Raw genomic sequence first — 19753 nt, 5'->3', positions numbered from 1 at the left:
GGAAAAAGATTGCACTTTAGAGCTTTCAAAAGATAAATAAGTGATAAGGTTGCTAGGGGAAATGATCCAATGTATGGGGAAAATACCTTGCCACCATGCCCTGTTAAACCTGAAGAGTGGTGAGTGTGGATGTACAGTGGTCATGAAATCGGTTAGTGCGACAGTAGAAACAGGAAAATCTAATAAGGTAGCATTAGTCTGTAACTTAAATTCAGGTTTGTAGCATCTGATATACTGAAGAAGCTGTTGAACTGCAGTAATGCTTAATGCAAGAGTAACAATTCTGACTTGAGTTGAATGGTTTTGTTCTAGGGTTTTCCGTGTTTGTGACACCTTTAGCTGGTGCTTTGTGAATGCATGCTGCAATCTTTTGTTCTGATTCACCTTGCTAGTGAGAAATAAAAGTCTGTCTGTCTAGGCTAGACCTACACTGTACATGTCTACAGCGGGGTGATGATGCTTTGAGGTTGGCTAAGATTTTCTTCCCCTTGTGGCACCCTCTGCCTATGCAGGCATATGAGATTCTTTCCTGTAACCCATATTCATTGACGTAATAACTTAAGACACCGTGAATCGTGTCAGATTTGCTCTACAAAGTTCGTAATGTATTAACATGGTACAATTAGAAGAAAACTCCAAGTGACCTAATTTGTGTATCATTAACAAAATAGTGAGCCATTATTCCTGTTGTACTTTAAACATGCTGCACTTCAACAACTTTTTTTATTTTAATGCTCATGAATGTCACAGACAATGGCTCTTGCTATCCCTTATTTAGCAGTTGTTGGAGGCACCTACAGTGTGCTACTTGGCTCCATATGAACACAATTTCTTTTGGCCATGTCTGCGTTACAAGCTTTGGTCAACACAAGTGGCATTGGTGGGTATATGCCTGCCAAAGTTTGTATATCACTCAACAGTGTGTATGCTTGGCTGCTTGCATTGGTGCTGCGTAGATGTTGATGTAAAGTGTGGTGCACCAGTGTGCCAAACATCCTCATCTGGAGCCTGCTGAGCTCCGCACTGCTCTCATGAACATTGCAAATACAAGATGCATGGTTTTCCTATCTCTGCAGATGCAGATCAAGTAACCCTCCAGTGCTGCTTACCAGTAAAGAGACTGGTTAAGAAATTACTTTGCTAAGCCTGTGTTTCCAACTTTCCTGCCATGTTGTCCCTGAAGGGATTAGATTAAAATTCTTAGGTGTAGATCTCTGGAGGAGTGTGTGTGTGTTTGTGTGTGTGTGTAAGCAGCTGGGGAGGTCTGAGGTTGTGGTTTCAGGGTCTGGGTGGCTGGATTGCAGAGTCCCACATTCCAAGGAAGGGCTCAGAGAGAAGGTTGTAACCTGGAAGTGTACCTTACATACCAGCGCTGAGAATGGTGCTCAGACTCTCCCCAGACCCAGTTGGCTTGGAAGCATGTGGATCCACTTGCAACAGACTTGAGACCCTCCAGGTAGGGACTGGGCCTAGTTGTGACAGAGACTGCTAAGAAATTCGAATCTCTGTAATTCTTTTGCGGTCTCTAGTGATGGACCTATTAAAAGTCCACCATTATGTGGTATCTAAAGAAGGTAATTCGAACTTGAAGTCTGTCTCTTGTGTTTGAATTTATGGGATCTGTTCCAGAAAGACAAAAGAAAATGGAGTGGTTATTGTACTGGGTATAGAATGGGTGGAGTGAGGGTGTAGCGGGACTTGATGGCTGCCATCTGTAACTTTTTTGCTTGCTGATCTCTTCGTTAACAAGTGCAGCGAGAAATATCCAGTAGCAATTTCATGTGGCTCATACTATGAATGGAACTTTTCTCAAATTGCTGAATGTCAATTTTATTCTAGCAAGAGTGAAACTCATTCTTCATAGACAGTTTCCTAAGCCATTAGCTAGGCTCATTTTAAGAATGCTTTGAAATGTCACTCAGAATTTGATTATTTACGCTCTGAAAGACTGTGGTACCTCCCTTTTAGTATTTCATATTGATGGAAAGGACCATGCAACCAGCCAGGCAATTTTGGCTTATTATTATGATCTTTCTGATGATGTGCTTATATTTTCTGGTAAGACTTAAAAATTTAGTCAAAATAATTAAACATTGTCTCATCACCTGCTAACCAGGTTTTGGTGCATTAGAGTGACTAAAAAGAATTGAACGCTGCTGCAGTCAATCATAACTTGTATGCAACTTGTAAATTTAGGGGCAGAAATTTTCAGTGCTTAGTCTCTGCCTGAAGATGAGTTCTTCTGGAATGGCTGAGCCATTTGAATGAAAGGACCATGTTTTGAACAGTTTTACAGGCAAAACTGCTTCATCTTGAAAGGTGTCTTTTGGCATGGAAATAGTCATCCTCAAGGAGCAATCCTTTCCTTTTTCTGGAGGGAATTTACCATATATACTCGATTGTAAGTCTGCTCCCCCAAGATGGAAATGGAAAATTTTTATAACCCGTTGATAAGCCGACTCTATAATTCAGGGGTCGGTGAACTTTGGCTCCCAGGCCATCAGGATAAGCTGCTGGTGGGCTGAGATGGTTTGTTTAGCTTGAGTGTCTGCAGGCATGGAGGTAAACCTAAGTAAACAAAGTGTCCCGGCATGCCAGCTACTTATTCTGACAGGCTGGGACAGCAGCTGGTGGGGAAATTTTTTTGGGGGGAGAAGCTGGGAGTCAGGGGAGTAACCTCTGTGACCACCCCCCACATGACCCCACCCCTAGCCTGGGACCCTCACACTCTCCCCATCCTATCCCTTCCCACCTTATCTGGGGAGGACCAGGGGACGATGTCTCTGGCCTGGCTGGAGCTGCTCCGGCAGGCTGGACAGAGCGGCCACAGCCTGCTCCAGCAGGCCTAGGGTGACTGGATGTCCTGATTTTATAGGGACTGTCCTGATATTTGAGGCTTTGTCTTATATAGGCACCTATTACCCCCTCCCCCCATCCTGATTTTTCACACTTGCTGTCTGGTCACCCTAGGTGGGCCAGACCGGGTGGTGTGGCAGCATGTTCCAGCAGGCTGGGCCAGGCAGTGTGCTCTGGCGGGCTGGGCGGCGTGGCCTCAGCCTGCTCTGGGGGGGCGGTGCCGAGCAGCATAGCTGCAGCCTGCCAGCCCTGGAGCTGCAGCTGCTGTGGAGGCTGTGGGGGGAGCAGCATGGCCAGAGGCGGAGAGATTCTGGCCCCATGTCTTTCCTTCTGGCTGTACTGCCTGTCCTTGCTCCCTCTGTTGGGGGGAGGGGCTGTGTCCCACCTCTCCCTCTCTATACCCGTTCATAAGCCGACCCCCTTCTCTGGTGCTTCCGTTCTTTACTGAAAAAATTCGCTTTTTGAACAAGTATATACAGGTAGCTTTGTTTGACCTGAGATCTGAACCTTTTGAAGATCGTGCAGTGAGCATGCAGAAGAATTACGATGGCCTGTGCAGACTTCAATTACATGATTACATACTATTTTTTCCACAGGCCCTCTGCCTCATTCAGTGTTCAGGATTGTCCTGCCTTGGGGTGAATTAGGGTTGTGCAGTGAAGGAAACTTTTGTCTGTAAGGATCCCTGCCTCATTTGTTGCAGCAATTGAAAGGGGCATAGTGAGAAAGGCAGGGGATTGCAGGAAGAGAGGATGGTTTCATGGTTATGTTAGCTGAATGAAATGGATTCCCTCCCCGCCTCTGCCACATAGTTCCTTTGTGATGCTCGCCAAGTCACTCAAGGCACACTTCTCACAGGTGGTCACTAATAGAGTGTTCCTCACTTTCTAGAGGCCTGATTTGCAGCAGTGCTGAGTGTTAGCAATTGTAGCTGAAGTTAGTGGAAACTGTGCTTTGAACATATAATGTGCTGTTAACTACGTACTCTGAAAAATCAGACTCATAGACTTTAAGGTCAGAAGGGACCATTAGGATCATCTAGTCTGACCTCCTGCATATTGCAGGCCACAGAATCTCACCCAACCACTCCTGTAACAAACCTGTGTCTGAGCCATTGAAGTCCTCAAATCATCGTTTAAAGACTTCAAGGTGCAGAAAATCTTCCAGCAGGTGACCCGTGCCCCACACTGCAGAGGAAAGCGAAAAACCCCCAGGGCCTCTGCCAGTCAGACCTGGAGGAAAATTCCTTCCCTACCCCAAATATGGCGATCAGCTAAACCCTGAGCATATGGGCAAGACACACCAGCCAGACACCCAGGAAAAAATTCTCTGTAGTAACTCAGATCCCACCCCATCTAACATCCCGTCACAAGCCATTGGGCATATTTACCATTAGTAGTCAAAGACGAATTAATTGCCAAATCAGGTCGTAGATGGCACAAAATGGTCACCCAAAATTAGTTAATGCTTTTGACTTTAATCTTTCTTTGCCTAAAATCCCATCTGTAAGATGGAGATACTACCACTCACTCATCTCACAGGAGTATTGTGAGACTTGGCTCATTAATGTTTGTGAAGCACTCAGATACCGTAGAGATGAGCACTATAGAAAATTCTATGAGGAAATTGATAGTTCTGTCTTCAGAGCCCGGTTTGAATAGGGTGCAGTAAGTTAAGGCCTGGGGTAACTCACTGACCAGTGAGAAGACAAAATACTGAATAGATGTTAATTCAGTGAGCGGTGTCCATTCTGTGCACATAATGAGACAGGCGCCCTGTGGGAAAAAATATATGATCATGTAATTAAAGATTGTATCATACTACATATGTGCAATGGGGATAAATTGTCATTTTTGCATTTCATAACGTTTGCAATCTTAAGTTTGCAACTGTAATTTTCTTTTAATGTAGTTTTTTGAGTAATTTCCTAGTTTTAAAAAATACACCCTGAAGAAACAGATACCATTATCTGGCATCTTATGACATCCTTAGTAGGATGGACCCTTTAGATCCAAAACTGAGGGCTGGTCTACACTACGGGGTAAAATCGATTTTAGATACGCAATTTCAGCTACGTGAATAACGTAGCTGAAGTCGAATATCTAAAATCGATTTACTCACCCGTCCTCACCGCGCGGGATCGATGTCTGCGGCTCGCCATGTCGATTCCGGAACTCTGTTGGGTTTGGTGGAGTTCCGGAATTGATATAAGTGCGCTCAGGGATCGATATATCCCGTCTAGATTAGACGCGATATATCGATCCCCGAGCAATCGATTTTAACACGCCGATACGGCGCGTAGTCTAGACATGGCCTGAGACTTCCGCTGCTTGACCTAATGAAGTAACTGATAGAGGATGACAAGCTACTATTGCTATGTGGACTAGCACTAGAGGGGAATGAGATACTTTGCCTGTGTTCTGATTAGGCACAGATTCTTCTGTCACAAGTCTGTGCTCTACTGCACCACAGTCTCCTTGTCCCAGTCCCATTGTCTTCACCTAATTAATCTCAGTCTCTAGTAATCAGTCTACTTGTCCAGTGAGTCCTGATCTCACCCCACCAGGTTCCCAGTCTCCCTCCCTCACTCTACTCTGTCCTGTGGCCCCTTATCTCAGGTCTACTTGCCCAGCCAGTCCCAGTCCTCTCCCCAATTCCTTGTCTCTTTCTCCCGCCCTCACCTGTGTTCCTTGTTACCATTGGCTCAGTCCCAGTCTCCTTCCCTGGGCTTCTCATCCCATCTCGATGACCTCATCTCCCCCAGTTCCTTGTCTTCAGTCTCTTTTCCCAGCCAGCTTCAGTTCTACTTCACACTCGAGTTCCTTGCCAGATGTTTCCTCTCTTCCACACCACCTTTCCCCTGCTCCTCTGGTTCACAGTCCCTCTATTCACCTCCCTGCCAGCCGCCAGTCTCTGCCCCTGTGGCACCCCCCAACCCCACCTTGGTCCATTCCAATTGCCTAATCCTCCTCTGCAATGCTATAGGTTTAGCTTTTGTCCCCTCTGCATCTGAATCAGGCTGCCTCCTCCTCCATGCATCCTGTTTGCCAGCAAGAAGGACACTGAAAGCACACGAGAGGTGGACTCCCTCCTCTCAGTTCCAGTGCCTGTCCTGGAGCAGCCATTAGAGAAAGTCCAGCTTCACCCTGGAGCTGTGGGCTAGAGAGGACATGCTCAGTTTTTCTGTGGGATGGCACATGCACCGTTTGGTCAATCTCAGGAGCCGTACGAGGCTCAGGCATGGTTAGTGAGGATGGAATCCTGGGAGATTTTAGTTGTTAAGATCTAGCACGTCTCTACTGAGCAAGTGCAAACTGCACATTTTTCATGGGCTTATAACTTGGGTGGATTTTCACAGGGGCGCCAAAAGGCACAGCCCTGACACAAAGCCCACCTCTGCCCATTTGCAAGTCCCTCCTCCACAGCATAAGGATGCTAAATGCTTCCAAAGAAAACGTGGCTAGAGAATGGAGAGAGACGTTGTTTTTCACTAATCTTGTTTTCAGAAATGGCTGAAATGTTTTGACTGAAATTTTCCCCCCCAAAAAAATCAGCCAGAGGCAGACCCATGGCATGGAAGAAATTGAGCTCACCCAGTTAACATCTGGCAGAAGTATTAGCAACTGGCTGTCTAAAGGATAACTGAAGACTGTAGCATACAAGCAGTCAAAGTGAATGTTGCCAAGAGTTAAACATGTATTTCCAAACTTTGGAATGCTTAACTGTGCAATGTCTAGTCAATTAATTTTGTTAATGGGTCTCTAAGTTGCTGTTGTATACATGCAATAACGCTAAAACAGCAGGAGATCAATAGTTATTTTTTTCTTTGACTCATGCTTTATTTGATGTGGTGAGCAGTGTCCAATGAGATGGTGAGTGCTCTTTTCAGGTGTGTTGTGGAGACTTACTGTCAAGATGGATATATTGCAGTAGTTGATCTTTTGAGTGACATTGCCACATGGACTGTACGCTCAAGTGGCTGTGACTACTGGCTGGGTAATTGCATAACTAAAGAGTGAGTCACCTTTGGGATTAGGTGTGTGTGGTTGGGAGTTCATTTTTTTTTCTTTTTTTAGTTTCCAGATAAGACCCACTGAACTACTGTTAAAATATTGCTTGTTTTCTTAATGGAATAAAACAGTTCAATGACGCTTGTCAGATGAAAACATATTGAGACATGCTCACCTTGTGTTGTCCTCAGATTGTTTGTTCATTCTTCTGCTGGCACATACTAGTCAAGCCTCCTCTTGAACCTACATATGTAATTTAATACACACATTAAAGGAGCATGCTGGAGAGTGAAATGGTTTGTTTGTTTCAAAATGCTAAAGGATACACAAGGCAAGAATATCCAAGTTAGAGTCATCAACAAAAATAAACATGACATGACATTAGACGTGCTTGCAGTTCTGACTCTTGTGCCTCAGATCATGTAAGCCAAATGATTAAAGCATAGCCTTGCTAAGGGTATCAATAGATCACTTTAATGTTACTGAGGAAGTTCAAGACCTCAGCTTTATCCTGCTTCACTGGTTAAGACTAGTCTTATTCATAGTCCAGTCATTTCTCTTTGCTGTAGATCTTTGCATCTTTTCTTCTCCACCCCTAAAGCTTCCACAGAACAGGAAGACACTCCAGTGCTTACATTCACATGTGGAAAACCAAATACACACATGATCTGTTAGCACAAGTACACTCAATTAGCACCATAAATAGCAATATCAGAATTGCAGGGGGAGCAGGTAGTGACACCTGTAGTTAGGTCACCTAACAGTTTCCAGTGTAAAAGATTTTTTTGAGGAGTCCTAGTGCCTCCATTGTCTGCAGCAGGCCTTTGAAATGCAGCAGGGTCAAAGCCCTGGGGCTAGAGATGCCTTTAATTTGTCCCAGGAAATTCCAATCAGGTTTTGCTGAGTTATAAACTGTTGAAAATAACCATTTCCCTTCTCCTGCTTGCATTCTTCAGGAAAGTATTGGCAACTTGCCAAAACATTAACTGTCCAGAGGCAACGTGGAGAGTGGGGGGCACGTAGGGTCACATGCTGCTGGCCAGAGTTGCTGCTTGGCTTCTAGTGAGCATGCTCACGTGGTGCAGTCCTAATAGGGTTGCCAACCCTCCAGGATTGTCCTGGCGTCTCCAGGAATTCAAGATTCATATTCAATTATATATTGTGTCATGTGATGAAACCTCTAGGAATACACCCAGCCAAAATTGGCAACCCTATTCCTAGTACAATCTGATTGTTACTGGAGCAGCTATGTCAGAGATTGGTGAGTGAGGGGAGGAGCAGGTACATCTAGGCTGCTGGGACTGGAACCCCCAGAAAAGGAAAATGTAAAAATCCAAGTTTCATGATGTGCAACCGTCACTTATACAGGTTTTCTGTGTATGGACATAAACTACGTAGAAAGAACATTTAGGCTGGAAAGTTAAATACTTGGGAAAAAAATTAGGAAATTCCCAATTTAAGGTTACCCATGAAACCTTAATTCTGACCCCTTGTACATTATAATACAGGCTTTAATTACATGATGACATTCTCCCCCCCCCACCCCCCCGGCATTCCTGCCTCATTCATTACACCGTGTGGATGCAGAAGGGGTCAGACTTAAGGTTATATAGGCACCTGTGTATCTGGCATATTCTAACTGGAGTTCTTGACTTTGCAAACTAAATAATGTGCTTTTAACAGATTTTTGTGTGTATAAGGAAAACATTTTATTACATACAAACTTCTAAAAAGAATTTTGTATACATAGGTTCTATCTTGGATGGGAGACTTGTTCCTGGACCTACGCCTACTAGGATGCTTCAACTCATTTTTATTTTACTGAAATAAACAGTTCAGATTTATTGGTCAGCATGATCTTCCTTTCTAAAACTGGGCATTCTTTTTCTGCCTTCTTGAGAATAGGCCCAAGTTTGGATCTGTATTTTGCTGCAAGTACCTTTGTTGTGAAACAAATATTTTCACAAGTTATGAGAGGCTGAAAATGACATAGTAGGCATGCATGGTATTTAATTTAATTCTAACTTCTGCATTTGAATATTTACTAAATATTATATCTCTAGATATACTGAAACATGGAGCCATATGTGCAAATTTGCATCTCTATTTCTAGTTTGTGATCAGTTTCTAGAAGAAATGTTTGAGAATGTACTTGTGAGGAAATACGAGGAATTGATCACATTCTCTGTAGTCCCATGTTTCTTAACTAAGAAAAATAACTTTATACAAGTCCGTCTCCTGAATTGCTTCTGAGATTTGTTTTGCAGAAATGGCTGTTGCTAGCTATCTCTTTCATGTTTACTCCTAACTATTGTGATACCGCATGGCCAGAGGGCAGCATAAGAGTGTTAGCAGGGGGCCTTATTCCCTGCCAAGGGAGGAAGGTTTGCTTTAGATTAACTAGAGCACCTGACTCCAGTTAGAGCACCTGACTCCAGTCATGGGATATAAACCCCTGCTTCAGTCAGACAGGGGGTAGTAGTTGAAGGAGAAAGGTTGGATTGGAGCAGAGTGCAGATTGCAGAAGAGAAGAGTTTGTCCAGAGAGAAATAGAAGGTTTGGAGGAGTGCTGCGGTGGATTGGGAAGCCCAACAGAAACCCTAGGTAAGGGGCACCAGGCTTGTATAGAAGAGAGGCGAGAAGCCCTTCACAAGCTGACGGGTATGAGAGGGAAGTAACCCAGGGGAAGAAACCGCTAGTCAAGTGGTTCACCACAACCCCAGGGCCCCTGGGTTGGGACCTGGAGTAGAGGGCGGGCCCAGGTCCCTCCCTCTCCACTCCCCTCCTCCAAGGACACTAGGGGAGTGATTAAGAACTGGTTCAGAGGCAAGCAATATCGCCCTGAACCTACCCCAGAGAAGAGAGAGCGCGAGACCCAGAGAACAATACCGGCAATTTTGCCACACTAAGTATGAAGAAACATCTGGCATATCTGGTCATGTGTCTAGAGGAGTTCTGGAAAAGCCTCTGCAGCACTTGGAGCATATTCTTAGATTACTGAAAATACTCATCCAGTATCACATTTTTGTTTCCTTATTCTTTTCTGCAGACAGGATAGCAAGCAACTGTGGATAGTCATGAAAGGTGGCAGACTGATAATTGAGAAGACCATAACCCCCGCTCCCCTTTGACCCTAGAATAGGTACAGAATGGACAGCAGCAATATAAGACTATCTTGAATACCCTGCCGGTGCTGATGGGATGCTATTTCCAGGGAAACCTTGTAATAACTAGCTGCAAGGCAGATGAGAAAGGGAAAGTCATTGATGATGTTCTTGGGACGACGTAAGTAAGAATACACGTCACCAGCTTTCCTTTGTTCTACAGTTGACTTCAGTGCACTTGCATATAGGTAATTCATAAAGGAACGGGACCATCTCCTTACCTGATATTGCTGTGTGATACCTCTTCATCAGGAAGCTCTGTCACCTCATGTGTACGTTCCAAATCTCAATACTAGTTGGTGGGGTAGAGGTGAGGAAATTAACAGTCCTAACTGAAATGTTGAGCCTTGGGTGCTGTTTTAGGAAGTGGGCATATTTTAATGGATTACAATTATTGTACTGCAGAAGCAAGATGGGTGAAGTCAGGTGTAGTTTGCTGAGACTCTTCAGAAAAAAGAAATCCTGCAACAAACGATGTTTGAGGGATGAATGGTCTTGAGAGCTCCTGTGCTAAGGAAAAAACTTCCAGCAAGAACCTCAGGAACGTGCGGAGTTTGTGAGTGGGGGGATTTTTCTGATGATGGCCACTCTGGTTGTGGGTTTACTTTCCTAGATTGCAGGCCACCCCATCTCTGGTGGAAGGTCTGCTTTACGTTTGCTAGGTTTCTGTAGGTTTTCGGGATCCTCGAATGTACTCTTGAAGAAACAAAAGATGCACCTTGTCAAATGTGGCCTACCTGATTAATTCAACATGGGAGAGGCCTAATTTCTTATAAAACGGGATTAGGGAGGTAACTAGATCTGCGGGCTGAAAACGGAATGTCTGTGCTAAGAGAAGTAAATGGGTCAGTAAGTTAAAGACAGAATGTCTGAGCTAGCAAAGATAAGAGGGGGAAACACCCAGAATATCATTTACTAAGAACAAAATAACAGTGGACAAGAGAAGTCAGAAGTGTAAACATGAGGTAAAGCGTAAAGTCAGACATGGAGAGTGCATGGACAGAGCATGCTGTACAGGGACTGGTTCCTGCAAAATAACTAAGCCAATCCCCAAACGTGTAATCCAATATATAGTGAACGTAACATGATATGTAGATTTATATAAAGGAAGGGAGTTTCTGTGTAACTTTGGATCTATGATGTACACTGCATCCACCCCATATGTTTGAGTCTGATGAACTCAGCATAGTGTTGCTGTATGCCAAATAAAGATCCCTGAGGGACAGTCTGGAGTTGAACTGAGTTCTTGGGAAGCTGAGTGGAAAGAGGTCTTGAAGGGAATGCTGACACACCTGACAGAAGGTGTACAGAACTCCAGATGTACACCTTAGTTTCTGTGAGGCAGGTCTTCAGTTACCTGTGGTTGTAGACTGTGCTGTGGGGGTTTTTGTTTGTTGTATGAAAGAGAAATTACCTCCTCTTTGTTAGTGATGCAGACTTGCACAAAGAAGTTCGGAACCAATTTATTTTAGTGTTTTGTTTAATGATAAATAACCACAAATATGCTATGCAATGCAGGGTGTTCTTAAATTGGAATTACTTGTCACTGGCAGAATCTTCTTGCAAAAGAGGTGTCCCACTCTGCTTTTTCCACCTCCTTCATTTCCTTGAAACTGGTAAATAATTTTGTGGTTGAGCACTCTTCCAACATAACAGGTGGACACAATTCCCTCTTTTAATTAGTATGCTACATAACTAGTGTATTTGAGAAGGAAAGGCTGGATTTCTGTCCAAGTACTTTGGAAACTCTCTTTTGCTTAAAAGAACTTTTCAATTACTTACCAGACTGCTAGAGCTAGGTTGGGTTTGATAATTTGTAAATAAAATGTTTATAATGAAAGTTTCTCTCTTGAGCAGCGTTCTGCACTAGGTATGCTTGGGACTTGGACAAAATGTGTCTATAGGCCAACCATTTTATTCTGGCTGCCTTGACAAAATACAGGTTTTGATTGTTTGTTCGTTTGTTTTTTAGCTGCATAGAGATTTGATAAAAGGCTTTAACATAGTCGACTGAGTTCCCTAATAGGTTTTGAGTGGTGGTAAAGAAGGCCAGACCCATGAGTCTAAAAATGATTAATACGTCTACAGACAAGCTTAATTACAGAGAGTAAATAAGAATATTTAACATGATGCCTGAAGGTTGGGCCATGTGAGTGACTGACTGTCATGTGCATGTAATATATGGTATCTGTGTGGCTCTAAGTACACATACTCTCATTGCTCATCTCTTTTATGAGTAGCTGAAGCCTTTTATATTTGGATTTATGAAATTTTCCTCTCCTGTGCTTTAGGTAAATGTATAAATAATTCAACTCAATACAAAATCATATAAATTAGACTGAGCAGACAGCCAAAACCAAACTTTCTCCAATAGCCTGACTCATTGTACCCAAAGATTTCCCCTCTTACCCCATTCTCATCTTTGCAAAAACATCCAGTGAAGTGGGCTGTAGCCCACGAAAGCTTATGCCCAAATAAATTTGTTAGTTTGTAAGGCAGGGGTGGGCAAACTTTTTGGGCCGAGGGCCACATCTGAGTGGGGAAATTGTATGCGGGGTGGGGGTTGGGGTGCATGAGCGAGTGCGGTGTGTGTGTGTGGGGGTGCAGTGTGCAGGAAGGGGCTCAGGGCAAGGGATTGGGGCAGAGGAGGGTGCAGGGTGTATGAGGGGGCTCAGGGAAGGGGGTTGGAGTGGAGGAAGGGTATGAGGGCAGGGGTGCGGACTGCGGGAGGAGGCTCAGGGCGGGGGGTTGGGGTGTGGGAGCGGTGTGGGTACGGCAGGGGGCTCAGGGGAGGAGGTTGGGGTGCATAAGGGTGCAGAGTGCAGCAGGAGGATCAGGGCAAGGGGTTGGGGTGCAGGGTGTATGAGGGGGCTCAGGGCAGGGAGTTGGGGTACAGGAGGGGTGTGAGGTGTGGGCAGGGAGTTGGTGGGGCGGGTGCAGAAGAGGTTCAGGCTCTGACCTGGCACCGCTTACCTCAAGCCCTGAGGGGCCGGATCTGGCCCGCGGGCCATAGTTTGCACACCCCTGCTCTAAGGTTCCACAAGGACTCCTTGTTGTTTTTTGCTGATACAGACTAACATGGCTACCACTCTGAAACATGAGAGGACTGTGTAGTCCTTGCAGTATGGCCTGACGATCAACAGTCTTTTGGGATCCAACAGGCAAAGTGGAGAATCAAGATCCAGAGCAGAGGACCATTAGCTTCTGATTTTATCAGAGCACTTTTCTAGTTTCCTCTGGTGGTATTCTTATAACTAGGGAAAACTTGGTTGCAATCTCAGCAAATTTGATAAATCTTGGCACAGAAGAAAACTTAATTTGGCTTGTTTCCAGGAGCTGAGTTTAGGTAATATGGTTATGCTTGAGAGTCATTAGTAATCAATCACTGCAGTGTGTTTGCTTTACTTCCAAGCTCTAATGTATCCTCTGGTAACTCTGGATGAGGTGAAAAATGGGGCCACTGCTGTATAGCCTGGAAGATAGAGAGCATGTGCAACCGAGCCCATACTTGGCTATGTACATGTGCAGTAGGGTTGTGTAGATTGTGTCCTTTTTAACAACTTACATGCTATGCAGTTTTCCACATTCTTGCTTCTGGAGTTTTGTCACTGAATATTTTCCAGGACCAGTTTTTTCCAGTAATACTTTTGGTTGAAAACATTTTGTGGTTTTTTTTTTTTTTTTTTTTTTTTTCAATTGAAGCTGAGTCAAAAATAGGAGCAGTTTATCCTCTGAAGAGGAAACAGATTTCCACAAGCTATGAAAATTGAAGATTACTTTTTCAACCCCACAGGTACCACTTAAAGGCCTAATAAACCACACTTACGTATTTGTTTGTTTAATACAGTAGATATCCTAGCTATATGCTGTATTTGGATTTTGGATGCATCAGAATAAACTAGCTATAAATAGTGGTGACTGCTGAAATTTTCTTTAGATCTTGGAAACACTGCAGTGTGTTTTTTGTCAGGCTTGAATCATAAAGTCTGAAGAAGAGCTAATGAGATTTTTTTCTCAACCTTAAAATCAAATTGGTGGAATCAGTGTACTACAGATTGCAGATCACAGTCCGAGACTGTGCAAAGAAGACTACAAACTTTACAACTAACTCATTTTGTAATATCTCTTTGTTGGGCCATTTCCTGTAACATTTTCTGCATTAGTTGAAGTTAATTACTTTCAAAATTAAATGCTCCAAACTGTGTAGCTGTAACAGTTGTTGGCATAATCTTTTTTTTTTCCCAAACTGCAAAAAGTTTTTCCAGTATGTAAATATTATCCACCAATGCATGATTCTTGGTTATTTCATCTAGATATCTGTTTGTGGCTGACTGTTTAATGGAGGAGTGTGTTTGTGGATAAGCAGATAGCTATTGCACTAAAACCTGCGTGTTCAGTATTACCCTCCATTGGATGAAATTTTGGTTCCAATGAGGTCAGATATAAAACTCCCATTGATTTCACTGGGGCTAAGATTCACGCTGATTTTGAAAAAGCTCCATGGAGTTGCTGCTCCTAAACTCCTCTCTGACCTTCTGCCACGTACTGACCCTTATACACACTTCCTTCCAGCTTGTCTCCTGTCCATTTACTCCATATGGGCTACTCTTGTACTTATGCTGCTCCATCTATGAAATTACCTCTGAGTCACTACATTTCTTTAAAAATCTTGCTCTGTCACCCGCCTACAGCTGAATCTGGAGACCGATCCTTGATTGTAACTAGTCTCTGAGCATATTTACCAGCCTTTTGACTCTTGAATATGTTTCAGGTTTCTCTTTTTAATTCACTTTTTAACTTCATCTATTGTCGTTTTTTAAATTTTTTTCCCTTTCTGCCTCCAACAGTCTCTATAGTCAGCCTTGTAAAGGTTCCCTCTCTGCTTCACATTTCCACTTTGTAAAATGTTTTTCAATAGAGCTGGTCAAAAAAATGTTCAACAGAATGATCTCCATGCAGGTTAGTAAATACCCATGTTTCATGGGAGCATGTTGATTTTGACTGCTTTTGACTGAAAAGGCAAAATATTTTGGTTAGATTTTATATAAAACTATTTGTAATATATTTAATATAAAAGCCCATTTCAAATCAATTTGAAACAAAACATTGTTAGTCCTGAATGAAAACTTTTTGGAATTTTCACTTTGCAGGAAATTTCTACATTTCAGCTTTTCGTTTTGATTGGCAACAAACAAAAACGGGAAATGTTGGAATTTCCTTCCAGTTCCTGACCAGCTCTAACTTTCACAAACTTTGTATGGACGGCTGCAGCTTTCTTCCTTTCTCCACCCCCCCACCCCCCAAATTTTCAATGAGGAAGCATATAGACAAAAGAAGACTCTGAATGTCTTGTTTTTCTAAAGCATTGCACAGAACATTGAGGAAATACTGAAAGGCACTAGATACCTTAAGAGAATGATGGAATGCGGAAACCATCACCTATGGATCAAGATGTTCACATTTAGCCTAGCGATCAACAGCCGTTACAATCAGACAGGTGTCTAGCCTTTGTGGAATGAGTTCAGTACATAGTGAGCAAACTGACTGGTTGAATCTCTGAGAACAATATCCTTAGGAAGAGGAATGTGTGTAATTTTATTCCAAATACTGTCATTATTCTTTGTGGTGCTTTCTGTCTATTATTGTGTTCATTTAACAAGTTTTTAGATTAAGTCTGACTGGTCGATGGCAGTATGTTCCTCTTTCCTTTTTTACATTTTATGTTGAGTTGTGATGATTCTGTTGTTGTTCATATTGTTGGCTGTTCCCTTTTTTCTTTTTCAGATGTAAATCTTTCCCAGACTAGTTCTGTTTCCAGAGTGAATAATGTAAGTGTCTCTCTTGTTAGTGATTCACATTTAGATTCTTGCACTGTCATAGCTCTGTTTTTGTTGATCTTATTTTGGTCAGTATTATTAAACATAACACCTAAATCAGATTTTTCACAGCAGAGAGAGTTATGTGCTAGCCAAATTACTACACTGCTGGTGTTCCTGCATTTTCCATTTTCAGCAGTCTGTTGACAACTACAGCACTCCTTTGATTTTCTATAACTACTCCCATTCTGTGCTGCTTTTTACACTTGCACAGATTCCCTCTGAAACTGGAATCAAGATCAAAATGTTGGTAAAATGAGTTTTTACAGTAACTACACTTTGATTGTATACCCAATATATGCTTTAAGAATCTCAGCTCAGGATCTAGGTGTGATATTTTGCCACTTCTGCACTCCAGTTACAAGTATGAGATAATCTGGGTCCATTTTGGAACAGATTTCCCTTTTAATACTCTTATCAGGTTTTAAAAATCAGTCCAAAGCTTTCTCACTGGGTTTAAGCTCTTTGTGCAGTAATTTTTTGGCCTGCATGTTTGGTTTTTTGTACATTGCAAAGCATAATGGGTCTCATTTTTGGTGCTATGTATGCTAATAAACAGTGAGCTAAATCATCCCTTACGGAACTCATTCGGTTCCGGTGGAGTTACATAGGAATGAATTTGGCCCAATAATTCAGTTTCCTATTGTGCAACAGTGTTCCTATATTATTGCATTGTACTGTTAAACAATAAAAAGTATATTTACAAATGAACAAAGAATCTTTTTATCAGGGCTTTGGAGTGGAGCCCAGAGCTGGAGCATGGAGCCGCTCTGGAGCAGTGGAGCTGCAGGTTTTTGCCTAGAGCTGGAGCTCCAAAGCCCTGGTTTTTATGCCTCAGCAGAAGTTACCTTCTATCATGACATGTATTTGAGCAAAATGTCATGGAGTAGAAAATGGAAATATCAATACACTAGTGTGATGAACTGGAGCTGTACCTGCACAGCTTATGCATTCTGATTGATATTGTGATGTATTGTGGAAAAAAACTGCTGTATCCTCTGTGCCTACAGGTATGTGGATATCCCATTGCTAACAGGCCCTGTAGCAGATCATACCAGAGCAGGGACAACGGGATATGCTTAATATTATTAATAATGGTACTTAAACGTCATGAAAGGTTATGTTAAAACAGCTGCATCCTTAGATGATTTTTTTAGCTGTTTCCTCTGAAGGGAGGGTATAGGTAAGAGCAGTGGAAAGTTACCAGGAGGAGAACAAAAGAGGCCAGGTGACCAGGAGAGATTTAAATGAAAAGCCATACAGGAGCTGAGGGGACCAGACATGAAGAGGAAGCATGGGGTGAGGGAGAGCAAAGTCACAGAAGCTGAGGAAGGTGACTCCAGGAGGGAGAGGCCACATAGCAGGTAGCAGCCGCATGGGGAAGGGAGACCTGCCCGCTTTTCTGAGCTCAAATGGGAACCAAAGGATGGCAACCTCAGCCCAGAGAATGCTCTGGAGTGGTAAGATTGAGGCAGGGACATGCGGTTTTAGTGTTTATTCTTCTGTATGATTTGTACTCTCCTGTGCTTGCTTTACATGATTAAGTGTAAAAGAGCATAAAAGTGTTAGTGCAAATCGTTGCTCTGTATTTAACTGCTTTACAACTACTGCTTTCCCTTGTCAGTTAAATTGTAAACTAGAAGCTTCGCACCTTTCAGGTGAAGTTCTGGAAGGGGGTAGGTGTAAGTAAGTTGGGGTATCTTGGATGTTAGCGTTGAGAAGCCCCATTTCTGGGAGTCAGTGCCCAAGGAATGTGCCAGAGAGGCTAAGAGAGGAACCCAGGAGATCCAGAAAACAGGCTTGGATTCTATTTACAGCAGTCCTAGAGGGAAGCCAGGAGAGGGTGCTTGCTAGCATCTACGACAACTAGTGAAAACTTAATTAACCTGTTATGAAAGATAAAGGCCAGGATGATCAATAATGTCACATGAGTTTGGGTGCCTCCATTTTCAGGTGCCCAGTTTGAGACACTTTAAAGTGGCTCACTACTTTCTGAAAAGTCAGGCCATGTGTCCTCTCAAAATCCGTCCCTTTGTAAAGTGTCACTTTGAGTACCCAAAATGAGTAGTTGCTCTTAGTTCATCTTGCCAAGGGTCCTGAGGCAAAGCCCATTGGTGTCAGTGGAAGTCTTTCGGCTGACTTCAGGCAGCTTAGGACTGGGCCCTAAAACCTTATTGCAGTTTATTTAAATACAGGGCTGTGCTAAAAGTAGGAGCTTTATGAATAAAGTTTGATGACTGGTTAGTGTGACTTGGCTGCTCAGGGAATAGCTATGCATCCATTCCAATTCAAGAGAAATGAGTTTTGTACAGACCTGGAGGCATCTAAGTATACCCAAAGTTTTATCTGAGTAGGTAGCCATGCACCATGTTCTGTCTTTGAAAATATAGTGCAATATGTATAAAAATATCTTTAATATGGACGTCCATGTCATTAATTGCATCCTAGTAAGAAGGAATTGTTGTCCATTTTTAACTCCATTATTAAAGAACTGAATAGCAGAACACAACAGTTCCAAGTGTGCCATGTGAGGCGCTCCCAATTCTATAAAGGGTTTACAGTAACATGCTAGAAAGACCACTTGAACTTACTAAACTGGGAAGATCTCCAAAACCTGGATGAATCAGCTAGGTCAGTCAGGATGCAGACCTGTCAGGAAAAAGGATCACTTTTTAAGGCACCTCCCTTTATTGTGGCCGCGCGTTCCTGTAACTGACTTGGGTATGATTCATCAATTGTAACAAACCTTTCGTTGAACCCATACAGATTATCCCCATGTTTGTGCAAGAAAGACTTTTGACATGGTTTTCCCCAGTATCATTTCACAGCTTCTCTTCTCCCCCTCCACCCTCGCGTACCCTCCCCCACCCCCTGACAGCTTGCTTGCTCACACAGTGTAATGGTTGGAGGGTGGGTTTAGTCACTTCAGTCTCCGTTATTGTATAGTTGGACAAGGTGGATGAAGTAATATCTTTCATTGGACCAACTGATATGTTCTGGGGTGCAATCCAGACTGGTGAAAAGTTGTCCTCTCTTACAACCTTTAAGTGCCTTAAAGCTTTGTTACTGTAGTGCTCTGCCTGAAATGCCCCCATAAGTAACAAGCATGCACTGTATTTATTGGGCAGCCCTGGTGCAACTCTTTAGATCTCAGGAGCCTGCCTGTAATGCCACCTACTTCTACTGGTCTTCACCAGCATTAATTAATGTCTGGTAAGGTGGTATTAACTCACCCACCTCGTCTGATGTCTTGGGACCAACACAGTTACAAAAACACTGCATACGTTGGTTAGCTGGAGAGTAAAGCATGAGCAGACTGGCTGAGTCACTTATAGTAATGCCTCTACTTTCCTTTTAAAATTCATAATTACCATTTATTTGTATTATCCTAGCACCTACGAGTCCCAGACATGGTCCAGGATCCCACTGCGGTAGGCGCTATATAATCTTTTTGGGATTCCAAATATCAAATGTGCCTGAGCTGGAAAGCTGAGATCTGGGTTTGGATTCAGACTTCCCCCCACAAAGTTCAGGGATCACTAATGGATGAAACAGAGGTTAGGCACAGTCTTGTGTTTTTTTTTCTCATGTCATCCCTTTATGTGAGGAGCAACTCCTAGTCAGTGATCCAATGAATATATGTGAAGTTAAGCATACACATAACTGTGGTCAGGGCCTAGTATGGTACAGGAAAACATTACTGGCTCTGTGCAAGCAAATGTGTTTCATGCAGCATTTCAACCTCTAAACATTCTGAGTAGCAAAAGGAACAGAGCTATTATTAGTGATGATGAGTGTGGGACTTTCATAAAGCAGCAATCGTTACTCATCTATTTTCATTTGCAGA

The 19753-nt window shown here is 43.0% G+C and overlaps 1 protein-coding gene across 11 annotated transcripts in view; it reads left to right on the top strand.

The window, feature by feature from the left end:
• MITF (melanocyte inducing transcription factor) overlaps positions 1-19753 on the top strand; it is a 165459-nt gene that overhangs the window by 44360 nt on the left and 101346 nt on the right. The gene's annotated exons all lie outside the window — the stretch shown is intronic.

This window comes from Chelonoidis abingdonii, chromosome 17 (assembly GCF_003597395.2).
Source record: "Chelonoidis abingdonii isolate Lonesome George chromosome 17, CheloAbing_2.0, whole genome shotgun sequence".
Classification (NCBI taxonomy): Eukaryota; Metazoa; Chordata; order Testudines; family Testudinidae; genus Chelonoidis; species Chelonoidis abingdonii.
This window is presented reverse-complemented; position numbering and strand designations above follow the sequence as displayed.